At 44.5% G+C, this 21,586-nt stretch overlaps 1 protein-coding gene across 2 annotated transcripts in view; it reads right to left on the minus strand.

The window, feature by feature from the left end:
- ALPL (alkaline phosphatase, biomineralization associated) overlaps positions 1 to 21,586 on the minus strand; it is a 52,398-nt gene that overhangs the window by 21,391 nt on the left and 9,421 nt on the right. The gene's annotated exons all lie outside the window — the stretch shown is intronic.

A 21,586-nucleotide genomic window follows, 5' to 3' on the forward strand; every position in this document is an offset into this window, starting at 1 on the left:
CCCAGCTCTGACATCCTGTGTTCTAAGGGCCCTCCCAGCTCTGACATCCTGTGTTCTAAGTGCCTTCCCAGCTCTGACATCCTGTGTTCTAAGGGCCCTCCTAGCTCTGACATTCTTTGTCAGGGTCTTCCCAAACATTCTGTATTCTAGGATCCCTTCCATATCTGATATTCTATGTTCCAAATCCCCTTCCTGCTCTTCAGTTCTATGTTTTGGGTTAGGAAAATGCTAGAAAGCCTGGGCAGGCAGAGTCCAGGCACAGTAAACTAGGCCACCCTGACAAGATGCTCATACCTTTCTTGGCTTCATTTTCTAATGGTGGGTTTCCTACCATGCTCTCTCAGTCTGGCACAACTTCCTCCACCTCCATCCCACCCCCTGCCACAGGGAATGCCCAGTGCCCAGATCCAAGTTTCTTTTGTCTCCTGAAGATGTAGCAGCCCCTTCACTGGCTGCCCATTGCCGATTGGCTCCCTGGCATCCAATCACAGCACTATGTGCAACCCAGAGCAGTCCATCCCCTCTGCCAATGCTCCGATGGCCTTGAATAGGCGCTTTTGAGTGCCAGGCCTCCCTGCCCCCTCCCCTCCCAGCCTGGGCCCCCGTCTCTTTTCTTTGCTTCGTGTGCTGGTTACTTATTACCTAGCATGTTAGTAACCCCTCTGCTAGGCCCAAACAATGAGCAGGAGAGAGGGACCTGCTAAGGCCAACGGAGAGTGGACACAGGGAAGGGATGGTCCAGACTCCCAAATCCACCTCTGCGTGGACTTGTTCTGGGATGCTGGGCACCTTTCATTTAGGGCTGCCCCTTCCCCATTCCATCTCTTTATCTCTAAATGAATGTAAAGGAGGAAAAATGAAGTCATCTCCTGGAAGGGAGGGAAAAAAGAAAGAGAAAAGGGAGAAAGGAAGAGGGATGATAGGAAAAGAGGGAAGAGAAAGAAGATAAGAATGAGAAAGGGAGAACAAAGAGGATGGGGAAAGTAAAGGATAAAAGGGCCAGAAAAGAGAAGGGGGAAGGAAGAGGGAAGGAAGATGGAGTAGGAAAGAGAGAGACAGAGACAGAGAGGAGAAAAGCAGGGACAGAGAGAGACAGAGACAGGGCAACAAGCAGACCTACCTGAGGGGCCGGGCCAGGCGGCAGGTAAAATAACAAAGAAGGCTTAGGATTAGAATTAGAAGCAGTATGCTGAGGCCTGTGGTGAGGACCAGGTCCAGAGTTCTGGACAGGAGGGCCATGCTGGGATCTGGGCCTGTAAGTCAGGACTTCTTGAAACTCTGAATCACTAAAGCTTCCACCCTCCAAGAGAGAGGGATGCAGAGTCAGGCCCAGAGAAGGCTCCTTGCCTGCTTGCAGATTCAGCAGCTCCCCTAATGGACTCTCAGGGAGATAATACTATGGGATTAGGCCAAGGCAAGTGAGAGCTCTGGGGCCAGCTCAGGGGTCAGACAGAGACATCTGACCTTCACCACTGACCTTAGTAAGGCTCACGGATTCCAGCGGAAGTCACCAGGCAGAGGGAGAGAGGGAAGGAGAGACTTGGATTCCTGTCTATACTTTGTCATTAACTTCCTTTGTGACTGCTATTAAATGGGTATAGGGACTAGAACTGTAATTTTATATCATCTTAAAAGTTCCCTAAAGCACTGAAACTGATCTCAAAGAGAAAATTTGATCCCAGGTCTTCCTAACTCCATCCTCCTTCCCAGTAATAACTAACACCTACATGGTTTTATATGGTTACCTCATTTGATTCTCCCAACAGCCATGGGAGGGGAATGCTATTATCATTTCCATTCTACAGATGAGGAAAGTGAGACTCCAAATCTTGCAAGGTGTCAAAGAGTGAATGAACAAACCACTAGGTTCTGTGTGCCTGCCCTGCAGGCCTTGGGGGAATTTTGGAAGAAGCAGGAATGTATATGTTCTGAAGTGGAGAGAGAGGGTCCAAATATCTGGTGAAAAGTATGTGCCCCGAGGAAAAGTTTAACAGCTAAAAAACTGACGATAACCTTGGATAGAGCAGGTTCAGTTGTGGGGTGGGAAACACAGGGGAGAAGAATGAACAGAGGGTAGAAAGTGAGGAAGACAAAGGGGACTCTTAGGAATTTGTCATTTAAAGAAATAGAATGAGGGGTGGCTAGGTGGCGCAGTTAATAGAGCACCGGCCTTGGAGTCAGGAGGACCTGAGTTCAAGTCCAGCCTCAGACACTTGACATAATTACTAGCCTTGTGACTTTGGGCAAGTCACTTAACCCCAATTGCCCTCCAAAAAGAAAAAAAGAAAAGAAATAGGATGGGGTGGGCAGGGTCAAAGAGCCTTAAGCATCTCTGAAGGTATCCCAAGAAGCCAGTAGTCAGGGAAAGAGTAAGACTGAGGACTCAGCTGGGAGGCACAGTGGGCTTGGAATCAGGGAGAATCGCAGGTAATCTATAACATTGCTACCCAGCAGAACCACAAACTTGTTTCATATTGAGAGGCTTTCAACTATCAGTCTTTTGGTAGAGTATAACAGCAGTTAGTACTATCTCTAGGGGCAGCTAGGAGATGCAGCAGATAGAGCACCTGGCTTGAAGGCAGGAAGACTCATCTTCATGAGTTCAAACCCTGCCCCAGACACTTACTAGCTGTGTGACCCTGGGCAAGTCACTTTACCCCATTTTGCCTCAGTTTCCTCATCTGTGAAATGAGCTGGAGAAGGAAATGGCAAACCACTCCAGTATCTTTGCCAAGAAAACACCAAATGGGGTCACAAGGAGAAGAAAGACTGAAGAAGACTGAAACAACTGATCAACAATGTAACTGAGCAACCAAAATGGGATTAGAAACTACCTTAACTTGGTTTGCCAGTTGAACATAATTGAAACTACTTATCAGCATTAACAATGGGGCAAGTCCCAGAGATGGGAGGGGATCAGCTCAGGGCCACAGACGGAAGGGGTGAACCTTGGCAGGCCGTCATCTTTTAAGTTGTTTGGAGTAACTTATGAAGACTGCCTAAAAGCCACAGACGTACAGCTTGCAAGAGTGAAAATGTCCACACCTAGGAAATTAGCAGCCATTGAAATACTGACACAAATGGAATCCCCTTTCATATCCCAACTCTGTAAGGATGGTAGAAGGATCATTTGCCCTAAGAGCATAGTAATGTGAGAGCTAGGAGGGCCCTTAGAACACAAGATGTCAGAGCTGGGAGGGCCTTTCCAATAAGATGTCAGAGTTAGATTTTCAATTACCTTGTTTTCAATTTCAATTTCAATTTCAACTACCTTGTTTTACATGTGAGAAAACTGAGGTCCAATCCTCTACCTCTGAGGCAATCTGGGCAGGTGAATGTAGGTCACCTTGACCCAGTGATTCATTCGCATATTCCCACATTCACAATGTCAGCACATTCCTCCAAAGTCTCCCACAGAGCCCCACTCTTACCAAAGCTGACCAAAGTGAGAGAGACCTCGAGGATCAGAATTAGATCAGAAAGAATCCAATTCCAAAGGAGACACAGTATCCAGAGTTCCAGAGACCCAAGAGTCCCAGCCATGGACCAAACTCTCCGCAGATCTCTTTGAATTGGATAGTGAGGGGCAATCCATCTAATATATCTAACATATTTTTATGTTTGTAAATAAATAAGCCCCCTACTGTATGTCAGACACTGCTAAGTACTAGGAAAATAAAGAAAAACAAAGACAGGTCCTGCCCTCAAGGAGCTTCAGTCTAATGGAGACAACATACAAAATGTACATGTGTATATAACATATATAAATAAATACAAAGAATAAACATTAATTAATGAAGCATTCGCATTAAGGAGGAACAAGAAAGGCTTTCTGTAGAAGTTGGGATTTTATCTGGGAAGCCAGGGAGGCCCAGAGGCCAAGAGAAAGGAGAGTTTGTATATATGCCTCTATATACTAGCTTACTAGTACCAGACACATATTAGCTGGATAATAGGATGACCCTGGGCAAGTCACTTAACTCTGTTTGCAAAAAAATAAAATAAAATAAAAAGGTCAGTGTCCCCATCTGTACAATAAATTGGAGAAGGAAATGACAAACCACTCCAGCATCTTTGCCAAGATAAAAAAAGATGCTAAGAAAATCCCAAATGGGGTTACAAAGAGATGGCTATGACTGAAAAAATTGAATGAAAATACCGCTATGGTTTACCAATCAGCCGAGACAGAACAACAATAAAGAGTAAAGTTGGAACCATTCCCCATATTCTTCCAACAGTGGAAGCAGAAGGAACAAAACAGCGCACCTGGATGTTACCTAACTCCAGTGGCCAGTTTGGCCCCCGAGAAGAGTTCAGAAAACGCACCCCCTCCCCTTCACTGCAGAAGTGAGTGGCTGCAGGTGCACACTTTGAAGGGTTAGCTAGTTTTCCTGGAACTGCTTTCCCCCCGGCCCTTTCTTTCAAAATCTTTGTAACCAGGGATGGCCTTATGGGTACAGAAGGTGGGGAGAGGGGTGGGGACAAGAATGGCCAAGAATGAGATGTAAAGATAAAAGGCATCAGTAAAAATAAACCTGACTCCTACTCTACTCCTGGCTCTGGATGGGATTGGCGGACACAACATCATAAGGAAGGGATAAGAGGGGGCAGACAGGTGGCACAGTGAATAGAGCACTAATCCTGGAGTCAGGAGGACCTGAGTTCAAATCCAACCTCAGACACTTGGACACTTACTAGCTGTGTGACCTTGGGCAAGTCACTTGCCAAAAAAAGACCCCAAAGGAAGTCATAAATCGTGACTCCAGAGGACCAACGATAAGCCATGCCATCCCCCATTTTTTGGACATGACCAAAGCAGAAATTTGCTTTGCTTTTATATCCATGTTAGGAGCTTGGTTTTTCTTTCAGTGTTCACTTGGAGGGTGGGGGGCATAAGCTCCTTTAAGTAAGGGATTGTCTTTGGTCTTTTTTTGTATCCCAGAACTTAGCACAGTGCCTAGGATGTATGTAGTAACTGTCTATTACATAAATGTTGCTTGGTTGTGGTCTCAAATATTACTTTCTTAAGCCTGGAAAGGTAGGCTAGAGCAGAGTGTAGCCTGCTAGGGGTCTTTAAGCAAGGGCATGAGGGAAGCTAGGTGTCACAGTGAATAGAGCACTGACCCTGGAGTCAGAAGGACCTGAGTTCAAATCTGGCCTCAGACACTTGACACACTCACTAGCGAGTGACTTTGGGCAAGTCACTTAACCCCAACTGCCCTCCAAAAAAAAAAAAAAAAGCAAGGGACATAGGCTATGTATGCCCAGTAGATGATCACTTGTCAGTATTTCAGAGGGGAGTCTTGTCCAGTTATAGACTGGCTGGGCTAGATAACCACTGAAATCCCATAGCCTACAAGCACCCTCATATTACAAGGGAGACTGAGTCAGAAATCAAATAACTAGCCTAAGGCCTTTAGAGATCTGGCAAACATTTTAGCCCTATCCTCACAACACTAAGGAGTCCCATCTCCCACCTACTAGCTGCCCATTTGGTTCTTTCCCCTATATTCCCCCTGCAGACAAAAGTCTGCAGAACTGTGGTGTGTTTCAGTTTTCTCTAGCCTGTGTAACCATTCGGATGGCACCCTTCCAATACATACTCTAACCCAGGCCCAGTTGGAAGGGAGCCATCCAGGGACACTTTCCATCATTTTGTAACACCCCTTTGCTCACCCCTCGGGGGCAGAGATTAGACCTCTGCCCAGCCTCCAGCGTGCCAGACAGTGGGCAACTCATTTACAATCTGTTTCAGTATCCCTTATCTAGAAAATGAGGGAGTTGGAATGGATTACCTCTCAGGTACAGTCCAGCACCAGATCTGAGCCCATGCACAGCCACTCATACTTGGCTATCTGTGCCAAGAAAATCAACCATCCAACCATGTCAGGTGATACCCTGGTCAAATACAGCAAATATTTGTCTTCTTGCCTTGAAGGAGTTTACAATAAAAGCAGAGGACCCTTGAACCAGAAAACAATCAGGAAGTAGGATGGTAAAGGAGATCCTTTAAGGCAGAGGGTACTGGAAGTGACCATAAAACACAGGATGTTAGAATTCAGAATGGCAAACCTGATGGGGCACTGAAAGGGGCCTTGGAATATAAGAGTGTCAGTGCTGGGAAGGCCCTTGGAACCCAGAATGTCAGAGCTGGGAGGGGTCTTAGAACAGAGCTAGGAGACCAAAATACAGGTTAAAGGTAGAGCCTTAGAACTTTCATCACTGAGAGAGAACTGAAAAAAAAAGTCAGAGATTAATGGAGCTTTAGATTAGAACAGACTGCCAGAACTAGAAGAAGCATAGGTTTCGAATCCTTCCTCCCTGCCTCCCATGGACATGTCACAATCTGGGCCTTTCTATCACTAAACTAAGGTTTTGGGAACAGAATTTTGAGCTGAATAGAACTCAGCATCTTTCAGTTGGATGCCCCTTGGTCCAAACACATTACACCTGAACAGGAAGAATGACCCAACATGTGATTATCCCAGACCCAACCACCTCCCAAGGAAGCCCACTCCATGTTAGAAGACCTTTCCTAAATCAGCATCTGGGCAGAAGCAGAACATGCCTGAGCCTGGCATTGCAGTCCTGGATCTTCACATGTGTGACCTGTGACCTTCCTCTTTCAGATGTTCGTAAGTCTAAGTTTCTGAGGCCAGATCTGAACTCAGGAAGACTGATCTTCCTAACCCCAGGGCTGGCGCTCTGTCCGCGGCACCTCCTAGCTAACCATTCCCAATGCCTTTAATGATCTGTTGACCTCAAACCCCTTCCCCTTCCTGGTCACCCTTCTCTAGAGGCTCTCAGGTTTTCATACATGTCCTTCCTCAAATGTGAACTCTACACTTCAAATGTGGTCTGATCATGAAGAGAACTCCTGTTTTCTTTCTGGATTCTTTTAATGCCAACTTAGAATTGCATTTGCTTTCCTGCTACACTGACCACCTATTCAACACCCGTTGTTGTTTTGTAGATGAATTGTGATCCCTAAAAAATGATTTTTTGAACCCAAATGTAAGCCTTTACATTAATTTCCATTGCATTAGAGGCATTGAGGTGGGGTAGTAAAGTAGCATTGGGAAGTTGGGAAGATTACAATTCAGATCTTGCCTCTGACATTCACTAGCTGTGTCATCCTGGGCAAGTCACTTAACCCTGTTTACCTCAGTTTCCTCAGCTGAAAAATGGGTTGCTGTACCAAATGAGCTTCTTTTGCAAACCTCAAAAGATTTTCTAAATGCTAGCTATTATAACATAACTCATTACTGTTAAAAAAAAACCCTTGTTTAACCTTGTTAAACCCATCCTAACATCTTGGATCCCTCACAGTCATCTCTCAACTTGAAAGCACAGAACAAGGAATATTAGGACTGGAAGAAACTACAGAATGTTCTAAAGCTGGATTTGAAAGCTGGATAGAAGTCCTGATCTTGACCCTAACACTGACTTGGGAAGGAAGAAGTCAAGAGACAAGAAACACCACTTTTCCAAACTGGTGGGAAGAGCATTGGTTCAGTCACCAACCAGGACCTTGGAATCCTTGGCCATGAGTCTGGACTACACCAATGGGAACAGAAACATGGGGATGGCTACAGGAAAATGAACAGTCTGTTCACTGGTTGGATGAGGGTGAAAAGGGGATGGGGCCTGGGAATAATCGAAGATAACTATTCATAGGGAGTCACTCCATGAGCTCAGAAGGCCCTTCCTAATGAGTGCTGGAAAAGAACATTCAGTCTTGGGTCATTCTGCTCTAAGACTACATTCAGGGGTTAGGGGACATACTACATCAAGCCGTTGAATGTGGAATGACAGGCACATTCCTAAGGGAGAAGAGAGTGAAATGCCCCTGTGGCCCACCCCCTCAATCTTGAAGGGGACAACCCAGCCTGCAGAGAAATTACTGATCTACATTAAAGGGAACTTCCTTATCCGGAGTTCCAATTAGAATCACAGGTCACATAGCACACATTTAAAGGTTTACAAAGTACAACCAAGTGGTGCAGTGGGGATAGAGTGCCAGGCAGGTGGAATCAGGAAAACCTGAGTTCAAATCCAGGCTCAGGCACTAGCTGTGTGACCCTGGGCAAGTCACAATCCTAGTTGCCTCAGTTTCCTTATCTGTTAAAAAAAAAAAAGCAGCTGGAGAAGGAAGTAGCAAACTGCTCCCGTATCTCTGCCAAGAAAACCTCAAATGGGGTCATAAAGCATTGGACATGGCTGAAAGATGGAACAATAAAAAAGGTTTATTTATATTAACTCGTTTGAGCTTTGTGAGGTAGATACTATTACTGTCCTACAGGATTCTCCGCCTGTAACTGATCACCCCCTTTCCTTCCCCAGGAATGTTTTCATTCCACATATGCTCTTCCAACAGGCTCCAATTAAGAGTGAACTCCAGACAACCATCTCTGGGGACGCTTGGTATGAATGTGCTGGGGCCTGCAGCAGCTGGACCCCTAGGGTGCCATACAGCAGGGTGCTTGGGTGACATTGGAACAGCCAGTGCAGTTGAGCTAATGCTTCCTGGGGATGTGATGTTCCTTGAGATAAGGCCCCATAACTCCACCCCACCCATCCCAGAGCCACACAGCATCACCCTGGGACTGGACAACCAGCCTAGTAGAGAAAAAATAGACTGGGGAATGAATAGGAGACTCCTCTGGGGGGTGGGAGGAGGGTAACCATGATTGCAATCAACTTACCTGAAGAACAGAATGTCAGAGCTGGAAGGCACCTCAAGGATTATCTAATGTGGAGATCTTTTAACTGTTTGAGATGGATACAGAGATATACAGGGGAGCTGAACTCAGTACAATTGGCTCCTTTGTAATCCATGAACTTCAATTTCATTGTATTTCAATATAATTTTGTAATCCTGTATATTTATACATTTAAAAGCAAGATTCTGACATATACATATCTGTAGGGGGAGGGGTTGGGAAGAAATTTACATAATAATGGCTGTATATTTGAAAGGAATAGCAAGTTATGCATAGTAGATTTGTAGTTTCATGTGCAATCATTTTTTTTTTAAAGCAATTGGGGTTAAGTAACTTGCTCAAGGTTACACGGCCAGGTGTTTCTGGGTGTGGTGCTAAGTGTCTGAGCTTGGATTCGATCCCAGGTCATCTGGGACCACTCTGGGGCCAGTGCTCTTACTCACTGTGCTACCTGGCCACCTCTGCAATCATTTTTTATAATAGAATAATGTGTATATTATTATTATACTATATATAACTCAAATTATATATAATATAATGAAGTTGTGGAAATGCTTGTTTTATTCCATAAATTAAAAATAATTTTTTTAAATGATCCTGAGGGGGCAGCTAGGTGGCGCAGTGAATAGAGCACTGGCCATGGAATCAGGAGGACCTGAGTTCAAATTTGGCCTCAGACACAAAAACTAGCCGTGTGACCTTGGGCAAGTCACTTAACCCCAATTGCCCTCCAAAAAGCAATAAATAGAATAAAAAATTATTCGGAGAAGAACTCACCAGACTGCTAAAGGGGTCCAGGGCACAAAAAGTAAATAATCTCTGACCCCCTTCACTTTATAGCTAGGAAAACTGAAGCCACCCAAGGTTTCAAGTTTTCTAATTTTTAGTGCCTTGTCCAAGGTCCATTGCTGGGGTCAGTCCCTGGCAAAGTGAGGACCAGAATTCAGGGAACTTCCTCCTCCCCTAAAACTCTCCTCTTCACTTCTGTTTTGCTCATCTAAATGGCTGATATGAAAACATATGGACCAGAGAACGTGGGACCAAAAACAGCTATGAGCATAATAAAGGAAGGACTGTTCACTTCATGTGCCAGGAATCTGCACTCTTGTCCCTTAATGGGGGATCCCAAGGAATGAAGGAATGAGTCTATTTCTTAAAGAACAGGCACTCAAGAGAGCCATGGGAAGATAACTTAGAAACATGCTGAGGCAGAAGGATCATCTGGGGATTAAAATGTGTCTGAGCATTCCACATTTGGCTACCTGGGAATTACCCAGTGAATCTGTCTATCCCAAGGTGGCTTATCCAAGAGGCCTGGTGGGCAAGCTATCCCAATGGTAGAAAAACAATGTACTCATTGAAAGTATGTGAAGGGAAGGGCTGATCCAGCCTGGCATAGTGAAAAACCTCCATAAGATGATGTTAGAACTCTTGATGTCCCTTTCAGCCCTGGCATTCTGTGTTCTACCTAATATGGAGTCAAGAATTGTCATTGTTCAACCGTTTTCTTTCATGTCTGACTCCAAGATACCACTTGGGCTTTTTTGGCAAAGATGCTGAAGTAGTTTGCCATTTCTTTCTCCTGCTCATTTTACAGATGAGGAAACTGAGTCAAGTGCCAGGATCACACAGCTACTAAGTGTCTGAGGCTGGATTTGGACTCAGGTCTTCCTGAGGTCTTCTGCCCCATCTTCTAATAATACCTTTAATACAAACAATCAGCTGACAAGACTTCAGCTAAGAAAATAGGATATTTAGCCTAAAGAAAAGACACTCAGTGGATAGTTCCGGTCAAAGGCCCCTCTGCTGGGTGACCCCTAAGGGATCAGTCAGACATAGGGGGGGATGCCCTCTGTAGGTACCAGAATCTGGGAAAACAGTGCTGGCCCTTGACTCCCCTTTACCATAGTCAGACTAACAGCCCACTAAGCCAGCTGGGCAGAAGACAACAGCACAGGTCACACACTAATTAGCCACACCTAGGATGGTTAGAGCCCAGCTTCTAGTTTCTCTCCTTTGTACCACTCGCTTCTAAATCATCTGGGCTCTATTCCTACTCAAGACCCCTTTCAGAGCCCCACTGTTAGAGCTGGAAGGGCCCTTAGAACCCCTAATTAGAATGAGAAGGATCTTGGGGATGATCTGGTCCAATAGCTCTCTTTTACTGATGAGCAAACGGCAGCCAGGGATGTTACTTGTCTTAAGGTCCAATAGAAGTTGGTGGTAAACAAACAAACAAAAAAAAACAGGATATGGAACCCAGGTCTCCAGACTTCTGATCTGGAGGGGCCTTTGACCATTAGTGGAGTTATTGCACTCTGATATAAGAGTGTGCTCAGGGTCGACTGCAGTGTATAAGGATGCTTAGCCCTTTCATTCCTACAGACTCCTGCCCTGGTGGCTGCCTCAGTTTTTCACTATTATCTAAGCCTGTCTCCAACCAGGTTTCACTCCTTGGCTCTTCTCTTGTCAGAAGGCCTCTCTTCTAGGGGCGGCTAGGTGGCACAGTGAATAGAGCACTGGTCCTGGAGTCAGGAAGACCTGAGTTCAAATCCAGCCTTAGACCCTTAACACAAAAAACTAGCCATGTGACCTTGGGCAAGTCACTTAACCCCAATTGCCCTCCAAAAAAGCAAAAAAAAAAAAGGCCTCTGTTCTGTCAGTCCTCCCCCCTCTCCTCCTATACCATTCTTTACAATTCTTAAACCATATCTATATCAACTCTGTCATTGTTCTTGGGAAAAAACCTACTCAACTAAGGTTCCAACCCACTCTCCAAACCCGCACACCTAATTTCTTGGTCACCACTCTTATCATTGTACTATCCTCTCAATTAGAAGGTAAGTTCTTGGGGTCAGAGAACATCTCACTTTTTCTATCGGTATCCTCAGAGTTTAGCACAGTTTAGCACATTTAGTAAATGCTTTTTCATTCATTCATTCACTAATTTTTTTTTTTTTAGTGTTACCAGCCCTTTGAAGTCAGTGTCATTGATCCTACCTGGAAAGGCTTTTTATTCCCTTCCTCTTTTAAACTCAGATTTTAATGTGTAGTAGTGCTGAATATTGAGCAGTGCCTTCACTTGACAGCTCAGGTGAAGTGATTTACCCAAGGTTACCCAGGGTAGCAAGGGGCACAGTTGGGATTCAATCCTGGTTCTTGATTCCAAACCGCCAGTGTTCCTTCCTGATCTCTCCCCGATACAATCTGTACTTGAGTCTTCCCTTGAGGACCAGAACCATGCTATTTTCTTTGTAACCACAGTCAGTCAACAACAAAGCATCATTACAGGTAGATCAGAGGTAATCTAGTCCAAAAAAGAAATTGAGGCCCAGGGAGATTAACTTGTTGAATATCATAGGTACAGTCATATAAAGAGGCAGAATCAAGTTTCAGATCCAGAGCTATTCCCATTGATGAATTTCAACTACGAGGCTCATTAGAACTGTATGTAAAAGAAGAGTTAATAGACTTTAAGTGAGAATCCTAAAAGAAAAAGGTTTTCAAACATTTGGCACCTAAGTTGGCAGTTCTGGCCTTGCTCAGACTTCTTGGGTATTCTCCACTGAGGCTAGATGGCTGGGGTTACTCATGAGGGCACTCAGATATTGTTATTTACTGTGATTTGTCAGGGAAAGCAGTTCAACCTGTTTGGTGATGATCACCATTTGCTTTCTATGTATATAAACAATTCTTGATAGGGAGGAACGGTAAGAGTCTCACATTCAATACTATAGCCTTAAAAGGCTTAGAAGTAAGTATTATATAATGACAAGAATATAGACCTTAGAGTAAGATGATCTAGGTTGGAGTCTAGGCTGATATGGCCTGTATTACCTTGGATCAATAAACTTCCTCTCTCTGGGGATAGTTTTCTTCATCTATAAAATAAGGGTGTCTTAACTGGAGGCAAATTAGGTGATGAAGTAGACTTGGAGTCAGGAGGACCCAAATTCAAATCAGGCCTCACATTTACTAGCTAGGTGATCCTGGGTAAGTCAATTCACACTGTTTTCCTCAGTTTCCCCATGTGTAAAATGAGCCAAAAAAGGAAACCCACTCCAGTATCTTGGCCAAGAAAATCCTAAATGTGTGTGACCCTGGAAAAATCAGTTAAATGTCTGATTGCCTCTACCAGAGAAGGAAATGACAAGCCATTCAGGTATCTTTGCCAAGAAAACCCATGGAGAGTATGGGTGTGATATGGTACACCGGGAGTTGGACACAACACTTTTTAATAAAAGTCTCTTCCTCTGATTTCCTCCTGTCAGAGAGACTTCCCATAATAGTTCCCATAATACTGCCAGGCCTCTGGAAACATAGGAGGCATGGGAAGGGGCTCACCCTGTGGTGATAGAGGCCAAAAGGTTTGTACCATTTTCTCCCAGGGAAGTGGATGCTGTCTAAGCTCCCAGAATGTGAGACTTCTCACATCCATGCCAGCCATGAGGCCTCTCTGGGATGGAAATCAAAGTATCCATCGGGAGTAGGGTCTGATGGAGGTTTGCAGGTTAAGCCCGGTGTTAAGGGAAGCAGGAGGGCCTAGGAAACCTGGCACTAATGTGCTGTAGGCCCTTGTTTCCATCTTGACCTTTGTTCCTTACAGGACTTAACACGTTGTGTCCAAGTTGGAAGAGACCTTAGAAGAGAGAATGTCAAAGTTGGGAGAGACCTGACAGCCCATCCAGTCCAAGACCAAGGGTCAGCAACTTAACCAATGCCACAAAATGCATAGGGAGTAGAGTCATGTTTTAAACCCAGAAACTCCAAAACCTACTTTTCCCTGCTACCTTTCTAAGACTCCTCTCCTCTACTTCATTAGCTCTGGTCAATTCAGGCTGGCCTCCAGCCTCTGAACTTTTCCTGCCCCTTCCTAGTTTCCTGGCACTCAGAGAAGCTGTCCACTCCATGGCTTGAGACAAGACTCCTATCTCCTCTACACCTTCTTTACAATCTTCAGGGCCCAGACCTGGTGCTCCCTCCTTCATGAGGAAGGCTGAAATGAAGGATCTGTCCCCCCTTGGTAGATGATCTGGCTGCTTCCTTCTCTCAAGCACCCCCTGGGCTCAAGGAGACAGAAGAGATTTTCTAATATTCTCCTGGAGGATTTTACTTTGAGAAGAACTGGAAAGAATCAAGGTTGAGGGGGAGAGTGAATCCAAGAACTTTACTTCCCCAAAGACCTCAAAGCCCTTAGGGGAAAAACTGACCCAGATCTATCTGAAATAAAGGTAATTCAGTTCAATTCAATAATTGTCATTAAGCACCTATTACCTGCCAGGCATTGTGCCAAGTGCCAGGCAAAAGACCATCCCCTGTCCTAAGGAGTTTATAATTGGAACAATTAAAACATGCAAACAAATATGGGAAGCTTGAAACAGGATGAATGGAGACTAATAAAAGAAGGAAAGCACTGGAATTAGGGTTAGGCAAGGCTATAAAACAGGTAAGCCTATTTAAGTGGGGAGAGCAGAGCTTGGCACACAGGTGGACCTATCCCTTAGCTAATACCAACCTTACCCAAATCCCCAAAAAGGGACAATTCTAATCAATCCTAGGCAGACTTCAAGGACATTCTTACACTTAGCCTTGAACCACAATGAACCTGGAACCCAGAGTCCAGGGTTCTAGTCTAGACTGGGGCCAACTACACAACCTTTGGAAAGTTATTTCACTTTGCCTTAAGTTTCCTTATCTGTTCACAGGAAGGCATTTTGACCTAGCTGATCTCTAAGGGTCCCTTCCAAGTCCCAACATACAATGTGATCCAGTCCCTTTTACATCTAACTAGCTCTAATTCAATAATTCTATTCAATTAAGATTACGCATTTGTTGTATGCAAGATTCCAAAGACAAAGGACTAGCCACCAAGCATTCCATTATTTAGATGAAAGTATAGAAACATGTCATTATAATGACCAAGCTTGTCCCAGAAGAGATAAGAAAATTTACCTTTCTCCTCTCTTTGTAGAGGTGGGGGCTTTGGGTATAGACCATAATGACAGACAGTTGAAGTGCTGGTTAGTTAAGATGGTTTTTTTTCCCCTTTCTTACTTTTATAATCATTGCTAGAAGAGATGGCTTGGCAGTTGTGATAGAATATAAGTATCACTCCTTGACTCTAGGACATCACAAAGCATTCCTGAACCATGAGTAGCCTTATTCAGCAACTTCCCAGAAATGTACAAGGAATTAAGCCTTCATAAATGACAACCAACCCTACCTGAAATGAAGGGAAATAGTTAAGCCCCTAAAACAACTACAAACACTCGTTAACAAGAGTACCTTCTTTACAATGGCACATGGACAGAATGGTCAAGTGAGAAATAAACAATATCCATTAGCCACAGGTATCGAATAGACGGAAGGGGAGTAAATGAAACCCCCAAAATATGAATGTTACGGGTGGAAGGAAATGAGGCTTGACACCAGTATGTTACCTGTGTTCCTCAAACTAAAAAGTGTAGGAAGACAGTGGTACAAAACTTACATAAAGCCATCTCTTCCACTGGTATTTACATTCCAACTAACCAAATCAGGCTTAAGTTGGGTTTTTTTAAGGCTTCAAAAAATTCCAAACCCATTTTTTAATTTATGTGGATTGAAAAGCAGTAGAGGGGGCAGGTAGAGTCAAGGACAACTCAGGTTGCAGACCTGATTGAAAGTAAAGAGTCCTCAGAAGAAAGAAAGCTTTGGAGGAGGAAAGATGAGTGTTTGAGATTCTGATTAGATACCCAAGGAAAGGTGTCCAATCAAGATGAGAGGGCAGCTAGGTGGCACAGTGAATAGAGCACCGGCCTTGGAGTCAGAAGGACCTGAGGTCAAATCTGGCCTCAGACACTTAACACAAAAACTAGCCGTGTGACCTTGGGCAAGTCACTGAACCCCAATTGCCTTCCAAAAAGCAAAAAAAAAGATGAGAGGGCTAGGTTTATAGGTTTCATATGTGTATAGAGATAGCAATACAGAGTTCATCAACTGAGCTAACAGGTGAGAAGAGCCTTGGAAGACAGCAATTTGCTAAATGGGCAGGAATGAATGAGGACTGAGTAGGGGTCAGATTAAGGAAGAGAGTGTCCAAGAAGAGTGAGTAAATGGCAGCATCCAAAGCCAGAATCTCAGGAATTTAGAAACTAGAAATGAAAGATCCTTCATAGCCTTTGTGAGAACCATTTCAGTTTAATAGTGGGGCTGGAGGCCAGCTCAGTGATAATCTGGGCCTTTATACTGGACTGGCTCCCCTTTCCTCCCTAGAATGTTCTGCCTCCGTATACTTCAAGTTATCACCTCCTAGGCTCAGTTCTAGTACCACCCCCTTTATGAGACCTTTCCTCTTCTGTGTACATGGTGCTTCCCCCAGTAGAAGGTAAGACTATTTTGTCATTGAGTCTCCAGCATCTAGCACTCTGCCTGCTGTATAGTAAGAACAAGAGTCAATGATATGAGAAAGGAAGCAGGTGAGGCCAGAGCTCTGCCATACCATGTTGTACAGTCCCTTCCAATGCTGACATCTTGTGAGGTCACTTCCAGCCCTCAAAATTCTAGGATTCTATGTTCCAGGGATTTCCAAAAGGGCAGTTAAGAAAAAGTATCAATCATTGACCAAATATGTTTAACCAAACCACAGATGAATTCCGAATGGGATGAAAGGAGCTTTTTTATCTCTCTAGGGAAATGGTTTCCCCAAGTAACAGAGCTGATTTCCTTCAAGCCCTTCTGTGCTGTCTTGTGGCCTTTCTGGTCCTTCCTGCAGACTTGCCCCTCTCCTACTGTTCTCTGGGGTCCCTTTCTTTCCCCTCGAAGAGATCTGGAAGAAGTCCCTTTCTAATAGATTTGATAAGGTGGTAAAGCATTCATAATGGAAGGTCCAAAAGCTGGGGGCGTGTGGGGAATGAAAGGACATGGGGTCCTTGCAAGGGCAGCATCTGGTAAATTGGTCCTTTTGAGGGAAAGATTTAGAATTGTTTAGAGATAAGAGTTTCTTTGATCTTTTGGGGATCATTTCCTTTGAGTCAGCAATAATACCATTACTGTGTCTATAAAGGAAATGTGTTTTATAGCCCTTTGAGCATAGTTACAAATTGTTCCCCAGAATGGTTGGACCAGTTAATAAACTTTATATCAACAGTGTATTAGTGTCCCCAGTTTTCCACATCCCCTCCAGCATTTGTCCTATTTCTTTTCCATCTTGGTGGGTTTAAAGTGCACCTCAGAGTTTTAATTTGCATGGGGATTTAACACATTTTCTCATGACTAAAGACAAGAGCTATTAGGGCAGGGTGACTGAAGCTTCGTTCCAGAGCCCAGATGCTTTAGAGGGCACTGCTTTAGTTTATACCTAGTTAACAAGAGTAATTAGTTAAGATAAGAAGCTTAAGAGGTGGTGCTTTACAGTCTCTGCCCTGGTCTGGCCCAGCCTGCTTCCTAGCTGTGGCCTCCCTAAAACTCCAGGCCCTCCCACCACACCACCCCATCCCATCCCATCTGAATTTGTCTTTAAAAACTGATGAGGGGGAGCATCTTCTGCTGCTCACAGCACAGTTGCTGCTCTGGTCTCCAGTATTGTCCAACTTAACCACAATGAAGTTGCCTTTTGCCTGGGGCATAGTACAAAAGTACAGCCAAAATTGCCTCCATGGATTCCTTTAAAAGCTGCCCTACCCCCCATTCAGGAGGGACGTTTTGAGTCACACTGGGCCCATCTCAATTTGCTGACTGCCATCAGTAGGCTCACAATTAGGGTTCATGTCTCCTAGTACTGGGTTTAATGCCTTTTCAGTGATCATTAATTAACTTTTAGTTAGCTAGAAAATGCTGTTTCTTTCTTATTTAAGTGGAACCTAACTAAATGAAGAAGGGGGAAATACCTCCACAACACAGGGGTGATAACAGGCAGGGAGAGAGGGGAAAACCAAGGGTTAAACTGTGAGAGGTCTTGTCAGTGTTGATGGTCAAAATATTGACTGGGCAGTGCCAGGGCTGGCAAGTTGGCCTCCTTCCCCAAGGAACAGGAGAAAATTGGAGGCTGAAACACCATGACAATTATTAAATACCCATCATCACAAAACCCTGTGCCAAATACAATGATTCCAGTTCCCAGGACTTGGGGGGGGGGGGAGGGCGGATTGGACAGAAACAGAGACAAAGATAAAACAAGGAAGATGACACAGGAACTCCAGGCTAGGAATCTGATAGGACTGGAACATTCAAGAATGAAGGGAACAATGTGAAATAGGAGGGAAAAGAAGGTTAGCAGATTGAGAAAGTCTAGCATGTTTTCTATTTTATCCCAGAAGCCACAGGCAGGGGATGGATGGGGCAAGGTCTGGGTCCAGCTTTGTGGAGAAGGGATTGGAACTAATGAGACTCATTAGTGCCTAGAGGAGCTAGGTCACCCAGTGGGTAGAACCTTAGGTTACCTAGAGTCAACAGAAATTTGTTAATCAAACACAAGGTACTACTATAATCATTTACTGTGTTTTGCATACCATTCTATTTCACAGCTAGGGGGTGCCATCGTACACAGAGCACTAGGACTGAAGCCAGGAAGACTTGAGTTCAAATTTGACTTACTAGCTATGTGACCCTGGGCAAGTCACTTGACCCAGTTTGCCTGTTTCTTCATCTGTCAAATGAGCTGGAGGACATAATGGCAAACCAATCCAATATGGCAAGAAAATTCCAAATGGGGTAGAAGTAGGCTAATCCATTTCCTTCTGACTTTCTCCATATTGGATGTCTCCTTGCCTCTTGACTGCCAGTTCCTGGAGAGTTCTCCAGGAAGCCCTCAAAACCAGATCAGAAAAGCAAAGAAAGCCCTTTCCCCAAATTGAGGGGACCACCCACTCATCCTTTCTGCTCATGATTCTTCCTTTCTCTCCTTGGTCCCTGCCAACTCCAAGAGCTAATGTGGGATCCAGGTACTTGGTAATGAAGAGCAAGATAACTGTTTTAGAACCACTCCTGGGCAGCTAATTGGGCCTGTGAATTTACTTAGGAGGGAATGCTGTCCCAGCCCAGAGTGCTGACACCACCCCCGCCTCACAAGGCTGGACGAGGGCCAGGCCGGGAGACATTTAATTGTTCAGAAAGGTATAACCACAAAGGAGGAAGGCAAACAGCTTCCTCAGATAGAGGGAAGCAGTTGCTACAACCTCACAGACTAAGTTCAAAAAGAAGAAGCTTTTGCGCCAGCCGATGTTTGGGGCCAAGTTCTTTCGAAAGCAGCCTGATATTGTGGCATTCTCTCCCTGCTCTGGGAACCAAAGATAAAGTCTGCGTCCATACAGGCCAGGGGAGAAGACAAGAGTAAGTAAGGGCAATTATTCAGCTGATTCAGGAAGCAGGTTTCTGGGCTCCAATTATCCAAATTGATGGTTTCTGCAGAGCAAAACACCCCCTCCCCGAGGAGTAGGTAATTGCTCAGACCTCCAAACAGAGCCAGCTTGTGTCTTCCTACTGCTATAGGTGTTGTTCCGTTGTGTTTGACTCTGTGACCCCATCTGGGGTTTTCTTGGCTATGATACTGGAGTGGTTGGCCATTTCCTTCTCCAGCTCAGCTGCCTGAGGGGAATTAGGTGGATTATGGAGAAATCAATCCTGACTCCCACTCCATGGCAAAAGGCTCGGTACAACCCTTAATTTGTCTTCTGCCCCTCCCTAGGCCATCCCACCAACCCTGCCCATAACCTTACCTAACCCTATTACTTCATTAACATAGCTAAACTCTAGAGGAGTTTCAGTGAATTCTTGGATGATAATAGGCAAACAATTACATTTCCCGGTTCTTTCTTTCAAACAACCCTAGGAGACAGAGAGACCAGAGTAGCCATCTAGTTCAACTTCATTTTATAGAAGGGAACTGAGAAGGGTGAAATGACTTACAGGCCAGTAAGTAAAAGAGCTGGATTTGAACCCAGGTCTCAGGATACTAGATCTAGAACTGGAAAGGACTTTAGAGTTCATTCTTTTTGGCATTAGAACATGAGCTGGAAAGGACTTTTAGGGTTCGATGCCTTTGTCTTAGAGATGAGGAAAGAGTCACTTGAGAGAGTCAGTGACTTGTCCAGGGTCACACAGCTTTTAAGTGGCTCCAAGTTCTGTGTCCTATTCACGAAGCCAACCTGCCTCTCCATTTCAAGGTCCTCTTGAGACTCCATGTCCAGCAAGAAGATTCCCTGTTTCTTACTGCCTAAGTAGCCTGAATATTATTTTACAGAGGAGGAAACTGAGGCCTAGAAAAGGTCATGGTGACACTGCAGAACTTTCAGTTCAGGATTCTTTTAAATCTACCAAGTCTCTCAATGACAGATGGTAGATGGTCAAGAGGGCAAGCACTGTTTCCCCCAGAGCACTGCTCAGTGCCTCTAAGCAGACACTCATCATTCTCACCATCGGGGTTTACCATATTCATCTTTGTCCTTCTAACGTTAAATAAGTTCCAAGCAACGAGGGACACAGAATTCTCTTGTCTCCAAAAGACCTGGGATCAAATTCCAGCTTGGTTAGGTGAACCTGGGCAAGGAATTATCTCTGGACCTCAACTGGTTAAAGGGCTAGACTAAATGAAGATCCTGGAACCTGAAGCCTCTCAAAGGTCCCACTACAGTGGATTGCTACTTAGGAATGTGAGCTGTGCAGGAGAAGATCTGGATTCTTCTGTCCTTTACTCATGAAAACACTCCCCAGCATCAACACTTGGAGAAATGAGGAAGAAAACTGACTGACGTAGTCTAGGAACCCTACCTGAATGCTGTTCCTTGTTCCAAAAGGCAATACTCACAGAACTACATGCATGGTTGGAGAACTAAGGCCAAAATACCTCTTGTTTTGGCACAGCTAAGTTTGTCAGCCCTGGTGTAGGGGGACAGAGAGCACTGGACTTAAGTCAGAGGTCTGAACTTGAGTGATGCTCTGAGCATCAGCTCTGTCATCAATACAATGGAGGTGCTAATAGCACTTACGATCCCAGACTGTTGTAAAGATCAAATGAGGATGCATTTAAGGCACCATGCAACCTTTTAATGCACAATATAAATGTGAGCTGGACTGCATTATTTAAATGATCTAATGCAACAAATATGTATTCATGTACTACGATTTAGCCCTGCTCTAATTGCTTGGCTGTGTGTATGGGGCTTTTCTTTTTTGTCATTGACTCCTTGTGGTATATGCTTCAAGGGGATCTCTGAGCCCAAGGTATGGCCATTTTAGTCATGTTCAGTCCACGTTTTCCAGAATGGTTGGACCACTTCCTACAGCTCCAATGCCACCAAGGATTTATTGATCACTGACATATTAGGTGGGGGTTATACAAATACAAAATGGAGTCCCCACCCTCAAGGAGCTTATATGTTATGGCATGTTATATAGAGACCTGCTGGGAGGAAGACCTACCTAGTCCAGTGCCTGGCACACTGTTTACTGACTGACTGAAATGTTTATTGAAACAAACCAATAAGAGGCCCACAGAGAGATCTTCCAATCCTTTCGTGGTACAAAGAGGAAACTAAGGCCCATAGCTTTGTCCTAGATCACCCAGGTAATAAAATGACTGAGCCAAGACTTGAATTTATTTCTTCAGCTCTAGTTCAACCAGTTGGATTATTAACAAAGTTAATAATTTTCTTAGTTTGACCACGTCCTGAGCAGACTGAATCTGAATGGCTACCATGGACAGGACCCCATATACATCAGGAAAAACTCAAAAAGATCCTGAGGATGATATTCAAGAGAAGAAGATATGAGAAAGCAACAAGACTAGACTGTAGAAATCTAAGGATTAGGTCCTAGTCGCTAGGATACACACACACACACACACACACACACACACACACACACACACACACACACACACACACACA

This window comes from Petaurus breviceps, unplaced genomic scaffold (assembly GCF_028583685.1).
Source record: "Petaurus breviceps papuanus isolate PSGF00001 unplaced genomic scaffold, PetGlider_PUasm1.0 91041, whole genome shotgun sequence".
Taxonomy (NCBI): Eukaryota; Metazoa; Chordata; class Mammalia; order Diprotodontia; family Petauridae; genus Petaurus; species Petaurus breviceps.